General features: G+C 36.8%; 1 pseudogene; it reads right to left on the bottom strand.

Annotated features, from left to right (window-relative positions):
- Positions 1 to 818: 818 nt before the first annotated feature.
- On the bottom strand, positions 819 to 2,074 carry LOC148019602 (uncharacterized; annotated as a pseudogene).
- Between the last annotated feature and the right edge of the window lie 5,843 nt (positions 2,075 to 7,917).

The following is a 7,917-nucleotide window of genomic DNA, read 5'->3' as shown; positions in this document are numbered from 1 at the left end:
CACACTCTCATACTTCATCTCTCAAGAGCATACACAAGTAAGAAGATGAGGAGAAAAAAAAAAAGAAGAGAGCTCTTGTTAGCCACACATCAAAGAATGAGCTTCCATTCATTTTTTGAACTTTATATACAAGCCGTAAAATCCCATGGGCACCCATCCCTTTTTTACATGACCAGCATTGTGGCAAGGTCATTTTTCAATTTTCCTCTTCTAGCCTTATGCCTCTAGCATACACTCGTCTAATATTTTACAATTGGCACACGAGGGAGCTTGGCGCTCTTTTACAAGAGTTTTTCAAGTTTTTTGAGGTGCCTTTCATTTAAAATTGTGCTTTTTGCCCCGGCTTAGCTTTGGAGGTTGCCTACATGTCTTTGCTCTTTTTCTGTGTTTTTTTATGCTTTTTCCTTCGTTTTTCCGCCATCTCGACTTGGGGTTAACACCATCAAAGGATTGCCAATGCAACCATATACCTTTTCTATTGCATATTGGTGGCTGAGATGGGGACCCAAAACTACTCACTATTGCCAAGTGTGGTTGTAAGCTGCTTCGTGCACATGAGTGATGGAGAGAGTTTATAGCCTTAAAACTCAAATTACACCCAAAATGGTCATAAATGTTTATGACTCTAAAACTCAAATTACACAATAACTACATGACCACAAAAGTTATTTGATATTTCTTGGTAGCATGTATGATGTATACATAGCAATTTTCAACCTGCAAAGAAAAACAAGATTATTAGTTTAATACTAATGCATAAGAACAACACATTAAAACTATTACAGATTTGTATTTTACTCTATGCGCTTTAAATTACCTTATCTATCTTTCACATAGTCGTTGAAGATCTTATAGTCATTGGGATCAAGTTGATATTTCTTTGATATTGGATCATAGCTCAAATTTGCCATAGCAATTATAGATTCCAAGGACACTGATTGATTATCAACAAGATCATATAGCATCTACTTCCTTTGGTTTTTTGATACCATGCTAGACGAATATCCACATTTGGAGGACGATCTAGAAGATCAAAAGGGCCCCTTGTCTCTTTCATACCATTTCCTAGCTTCATTCTCATACTCATTACTCTTCTGAGGTACCATATGCCTTTCTTAATCCCTTGACGAGTATTTGAAACCTTGCCTTTTCTGAGCTTTGTATTATCTCTAAGTATAATATCTTCAAATAGAACCGCACAATCATATCCTATTCCAAGGCAAGTACTGGTTTGAGGTTTTGACTTCATCTCAAATGAGAAATATACTCCACTTTTTACCCTTGTTAATCTATCCTTTGATAACGTTGGATTTCCATTCAATTGGCTCACAAGTGTACTCTTGCACAAAGTCTTCCCATCAACTTCCACAAAAGGTGATATTTGGCCCACCGCATTCTCCTCATTGTCAACTATAGAATCCATGACATGGTAAAGCTCACTTTGTGCAATTGTATCCTCTTCATCAACATCCAATACTATATCCATGATTACATCTCCAACAAAATCATCCAATGAAACTTCTTCTTCTTCTTCAAGATTGTCATGTGCATTGTTTTGATGCTCTAAGATATCTTTTTCTTCCCATGAGGCACCCCATGAAGCATCACCTTCCATACCAAGCTCATGACACATGACCTTTTCTTCTACTAAACCCTCCTTTAATGCATATACAATTTGCTCATCAATACTCACAATCGTGTAGTCATTTCAATTTGCCAAAGGCATATGATTCATATCAACCCATATGTTTTCTTGCTTTGAGTGAGCTGCCGAAAAACTTAGATTTGAACTTGCTTGAAACTTTGAAATTCTATTCAATGCTCTTGCACTACTCAACAAGTCACAACCATCATAACACCTCTCATTGCTAACCATTCCACCTACTTTACTAAAGAAATTCTCACAAGCATCAAATCATGTAGAAGATAAAGGAACTACCAAGTGACTATATCTGTCTCTGAAGATCTTTATGAGAAGAACCACAAAGTGACATGACAATTGGATGTCCATGAAAGTTTCTCTACTAATGAAGTTCTGCTTGAGCGTATATACATCATGCTTGGTGATCCACATGTGCCAAATCCTAATAAAACATCATAAATCAATTGATTAATAAGATATAATGGTGCTACCATAGCAACAACATGAACATACAATATTAGTTAATTCTTTATATATGTTCAATAGATAACATGAATTCTGTAGCTAAAAAAGAAGGATACCATTTCGATAGCTTTCACACGCTCATACAAGTTGAGCATAGGAGATAGAAAAATATCAATGTATGCTGCCACAATTGAGAGATACACCTTTGTAATTTGTACCAAGTGTTCGCTCTTAACAATGATTGGACCCCATCTGCAAGAGCTCTAAACAATTTTGAACTTTACGTCTGGCTATTCTCTATGTTGATCTCCAATTTTGTCTATCTTTTCTCTCTATATATCCTTCTTGCAAACCATGATCATCAACCTTAAAACTTTGATATACCAAGGCTACATGATTCAAGGTGACAAGATCACTACCAAGCACTAATCTTTTAGATGCATTATCTAGAGGATTAATCATCTTCTTTCCATTATGTATATAATCTTGGTCATGTAATCCAATGATGCTTCCATCATCTTCCATAGAAGCTATGAATGACCAACTTTTCCAAGGAATTGAGTATCGAACACCAGTAAGAGACCTATAATCTTGATAGACATTGATGTTCTTCTTGCATCCTTAATCATATTTTGTCATGGGAAACCTCTTTCACATGCCATTGTGCTTGCTAGAATAACAAGAATAGCTTGCCATAACTTCATCATATTAGGAAAGCTTTCTTGCCATTCTTTCATTAATGAAAATGCTCTCCATGCTTCTTTCATTGTAAACCCTTCATAAGTTAAGCGAAGAGCCTCGATAAACATAAACAACTCTTGTTCACAAGCTTTCCTATCAACCAAGGATGCAATGGTTCTTCTCCTTCCTCACATGGTTGAAGATGTTGTACCAACTTATCAAGCCATATCTTAGCATTCTTCTCTCTAATTTCATCATCTTGAGCATAAAAGCATAGCCTAAAAAGCTTTACACGATTAAAGAGTTGAAGATCTAGAAAACCAGCATTTAGACTATCCATCAAACATTGCACATAGTCCATTGCAAGTTGCATGCAAGATTTCAAAGTACCATCAATGTGTGGCCTTATCATTGGAGCATCTTGCTTTTCAACATCCTTTTTCTTCCTAGTAGATGCATCATCTTTGTCTTTACCTTTAGGAAGCGGTCTATATATCAATTCGTGTCTATGTATAGCCATCCTTATCAACCATTTCTAAGTATCCTTTTCATGAGCATCCCAAGAACTTTGATAAGCATGTGGTATCTTCTGTGAAATTCATGAGTCAAAAATAGCAATGCTTAAGCTTTGATATAACCACATCAATAGCACTTCCAATGGTTGTTAGATCTACCATTTCTTCCTAAAACTTTAGACTCAAGAAATTCAATTCTTTTAATACATCAACCATCATATGAATGCAAAACTGCACAACAAAATGTCGCTTTATTGTACCAATCCATCTTCTTTTCATTGTTCCAAGTTGTCAAGATTATATCAGGCATTAAGGCAACAAGTCTTTCCATGACTTGTCCACGTGAAAGCCATCTAACTGCCATGACTTTGTAATGGTCGATGTGCATCTAACTACATAATCTCTAAAAGAGACATCAATTCATTGTTTCTTTTAGATGAGTTATTGATCCATGAATACACTTTGTTTGCTAGCTTCTCTATAAAGAGAAGATCCATAAATAATTTGCAAGCATCTCCAACCAAAGCTTCTTGATGTGCAATACAGTGCATTGCTATTAAATTTGGCAAGTCCTTTCTAAGAAGCCCAACAACCCCTATCTCATGTCCAACCATACATGATGCCCCATCAATCGCCAAGCTAATCATTCTTTGCTTGCATAGGCCTCTTGCATTAAGAAAGTGCATCAAAGCATCATAGATGGTCTTTCCTTTTCCATCTGCCAGTATCATAATACTTTGATGGCTTAACCCCCACAACTTTGCATGTAAGATAAGTACCATATACTATCAAATTCATCTCAAGTCCTCTATATGTACTCTCATCCAACATCACTAAGAAATATGGAGAATCTAGCATAGATACAATATGCATTTCCAACAATTGACTTGACATCGCTAAAAGGACTCAATGCCTGCATACTGACTTGTATAAGAAGAGTTCTCTGTAGTCCTTGGCATATTTGGAACATTTAGAGGCATAGCCAAGTCACAAAGATCTTCAAATGAGGAGATCGAGTTGTCCTTCTTTGCAACATAATACATTAGTTTCGTGGTGGTAATGATCCATGCCTTATTTGCATCATCTATTGATGTAATGTGCATTGGAATTGGATTTGCTTTCTTTTCCACTTTACAAGTGTACTTGACTATTGCCATTTTATGGTTGCTAGACAAAGCATGTACCTTGATAGCACCATGTTGCATAGTAATACATATTTCATCTCCCATAACCCATGGACCGGACACTTTGTACATCTCGCACCATTCGCATTTCATAACTCCTTTTTCACCATCTCGCAAAACATATTTGAGCCAAGGAAACTTTGCTTTCCATTGGGCTTTGAATTTCCTTACCGAACCTTGCTTTTGCTCTCCTTGAGCATTTGAAGCATTACTTGCATTTTCCAAAGAAGGTTCCCCATCCAATTAGCCATGCACGTTACTAGCATTTTGTGTGAAAGTTGACCCTTCCAAACCATGCATATCTAAATCTTCTTACAAATCATCATTAAGATCAAAATCAAGAGGACAATTAGCAGCTTCCTCAATAACTTGAGAGGAAGCTACCCAACCAAACATTGCTTTCAGAGTCTTTTGCCTCTTCATTGTTTTGGATGCCATTGAGAATCTATACTAAAATACGTACATGATAAAGTATCAATTTGCATGAACTATTATTATAATGCTTTAAAAAACAAAGAGATAAAGCTTAGAGCTCGTACCTTGATCTCAAAAGCAAGAGTATCATATAGTCAAAGCCCTTTGAGATTATGAACCACCTCCACTCTACAATGTCACTATTCTCAAGCCCTCACCCTTAATATCCAATGGAAAGTCCTATAAGATGATGATCACATTAAATTTAGATACACTTATGTTTATAGCATATAATAATTTAGAGTGTGTATACATCTATGAATCATGCAAATCAATAATCAACAATAATCACATTCCTGAATTATGCCACCCGATTTCATTCTAATTTACAATCGATGTACCAAATTGTAATACATCAAATAATTGATGATTGATTTAATAGATTCAGTACAATTGATCTTTAATGATGCTTGGAAGTTGGGGCTCGAGAGTATTCAGATTCTGCTCTGTTAATAGAGATGCAAGAGCCTAGAGGGCATCTAGCTGGAGGTTGGAGCGTGGAACTTGGAAGTTGGCTACTTGGCATCAAGTTGCTTGAAGCATCATTGTTTAGTGTTCAAACTTCACACTTCCACGGCTAGCCTCCTTCAGCCTGCATCGTTGCTCTACATCCTTCACCCTGCAATGCATTATTGTTTTTCTCATAGTGTGCTATGTAGTACCACCTGCCTGCCTATCAATTTTAATGGTTTCTTGGGAGTCAGGACTACTATAGCCTATCAGTATCAGGACATGCAAAAAGCTCTATAGCCTATGATGCTACCACATTCGTTAATAGTGAACACTAAACACTAAACAGGATAACAACCTACATGTTACGTGCTATCTCTTAACTCTTGAGTCCTAAATCATGATTCCTCTCTCTCTCTCTCTCTCTCTCGTGTCCAGAGACTCGGGAGTTGGGACTCCAGTGTATTACGCTCCATTAATGGTAGTTGCCGCCATTCATACCCCCTCCTGGCATTTTTCAAAATCTATGCCTGGCTCTCATTGCAATTTGCGCCTACCTACAGACTCCCCATGCATGAACCAGGATGCATCACGATTTCATGTGGACTCTAGAGCATCACGATTCAGTCCACCACTGTGATCTATCTGAGCCAGATGCCGACTGCAGTCTGCGCTGCATTACATGTGTAACAGGTGCCCACTGTCAGTGAGCATTGCTTCCCTCTTTAGCGCTCCTTGCACTCCCACTGGCAGCCTACAGGGCCCAAGCTATGCCGCTACAGGAATGCAGGTGCTGGGACTCAGGGACTCGAGACATGGGTGATGGGAGTTTGGACTCCTCACTGCTCAATCACCATTCGTTGAAGCACTCGTCAGTGCGTCACTCTCTAGAGTGTACAGTCTAGACTATTACACTCTAATATCTATGCCAGAATGCGAACTTCGACCTCAAAGCATGCCACATACCTTTTATGAGTTAGGACTCAGGAGTCAAAACGCAGGAGCTCAAAGCATGCTACAGGTAATCAATGGTCGAGGCTCAGGCAGGTGGGCGTCCAAGCTCAGGTAGGTCGACTTCGTGCAGACATGTCTCTCTCTCTCTCTCTCTGTGCCGTCGCCTGCCTTCTGCAGCCGTTGATGTCTTCTGTCGTCGCCTGCCAAGGGGGCAGTCAAGGCCCTCCTCTCTCTCTCTCTCTCTCTCTCTCTCTCTATGCCAGTCGTCCTCCTCCGCGGCCGCCGCCCCGACGTCGTCGCTGTCGCCACGTCGTCGTCGTCTTCGTCATCGTCCAGGTCCTCCTCCTCCTCCTCCGCCCACCGCCCCGACGTCTCTCTCCCCCCGACCACGGGTGTCCTGGTCAAGGGGGAGAGAGAGAGTTATTTCAATTTATTAGTTAAGTTTTAATTAAATTAATTACTTATAATCATTCTAATTAATTAAGTTATTATTGAGTTATCTTAATTAGTTAGTAATAATTATAGTTATTATTAATAACTAATTAATGTTAATAATCAATTATTAATAGTTATTATTACTAATTAATTAATTAAGCTATTATTGAGTTATTTTAATTAATTATTTATTATTATTACTATTTTAATTAGTTAGTTGTTTTTAGCGTTAATAATTCATTTAATAGTTAGTAGTAATAATAATACTTAGTTATACTCATAAGCTAATAATTAATTATTAATAGTTATTATTACTAATTAAAATAATTATTTGTATATTATATAATTGTTTGATTAGTTAGTTATTATTATTAGTTAGTTGTTTGATTAATAGTTATTGTTGTTGTTGTTGTTGTTATAGTTCATTCAGCTTAGTTTATTTAAATATATAGATAGCTTAATTAATTGATTTGATTTTTAATTAGTTGTATTATTATTATTATTAGTTATTAGTTATTTTATTAATTATTTTCTTAAATTAAACAAATCAATAGAATAGATATTAGTATTACATTGATTAGTATATTAGTATTAGTGATAATAGTTAGGTTAATTAATTAATAAAATGAATAATAGTTATATGATTATAGTTATATTTAGTAATGGTTATAGTAATATAATGGTTATAGTAATCTAATGACGTAATAATAGTAATAATTAATTGTTATTAAGTTATAGTTATTAATATTTATTATTATTAGATTGATTAACACTATAAGATATAGGCCTTATACCGACGTTTAAAGCGACGAAAATACAAACAACAAAATTTACCCCCGTCGTCGCAAAAAGCGTCGTTATTAACGACACCATAGAAACATCGGTATTGGCGTCGCTAAATGCGACGCTGATAGCGACATCAATAGCGACGCTAACACCGACGGTTTGCGATGCGCATAGCGACGGCAATAGCGACGCGAGCAGTAAGATTTGCAATGCTAATAGCAACGGTAACAGGGATTAAAAAAATTTTGTGGCAGGGCTCTGCCACATATAGCACTGTGTGCTTTATGAGAGCCATACAAAATAGTTTCTGCACTACTGTGTACAAAGCGCT

This window comes from Lygodium microphyllum, chromosome 19 (assembly GCF_053477565.2).
Source record: "Lygodium microphyllum isolate KBCC chromosome 19, Lygodium_microphyllum_v1.1.10, whole genome shotgun sequence".
NCBI classification, from domain to species: domain Eukaryota; kingdom Viridiplantae; phylum Streptophyta; class Polypodiopsida; order Schizaeales; family Lygodiaceae; genus Lygodium; species Lygodium microphyllum.
Note: the sequence above shows the minus strand (reverse complement) of the source record. Positions and strands in the feature narration are given on the sequence as shown.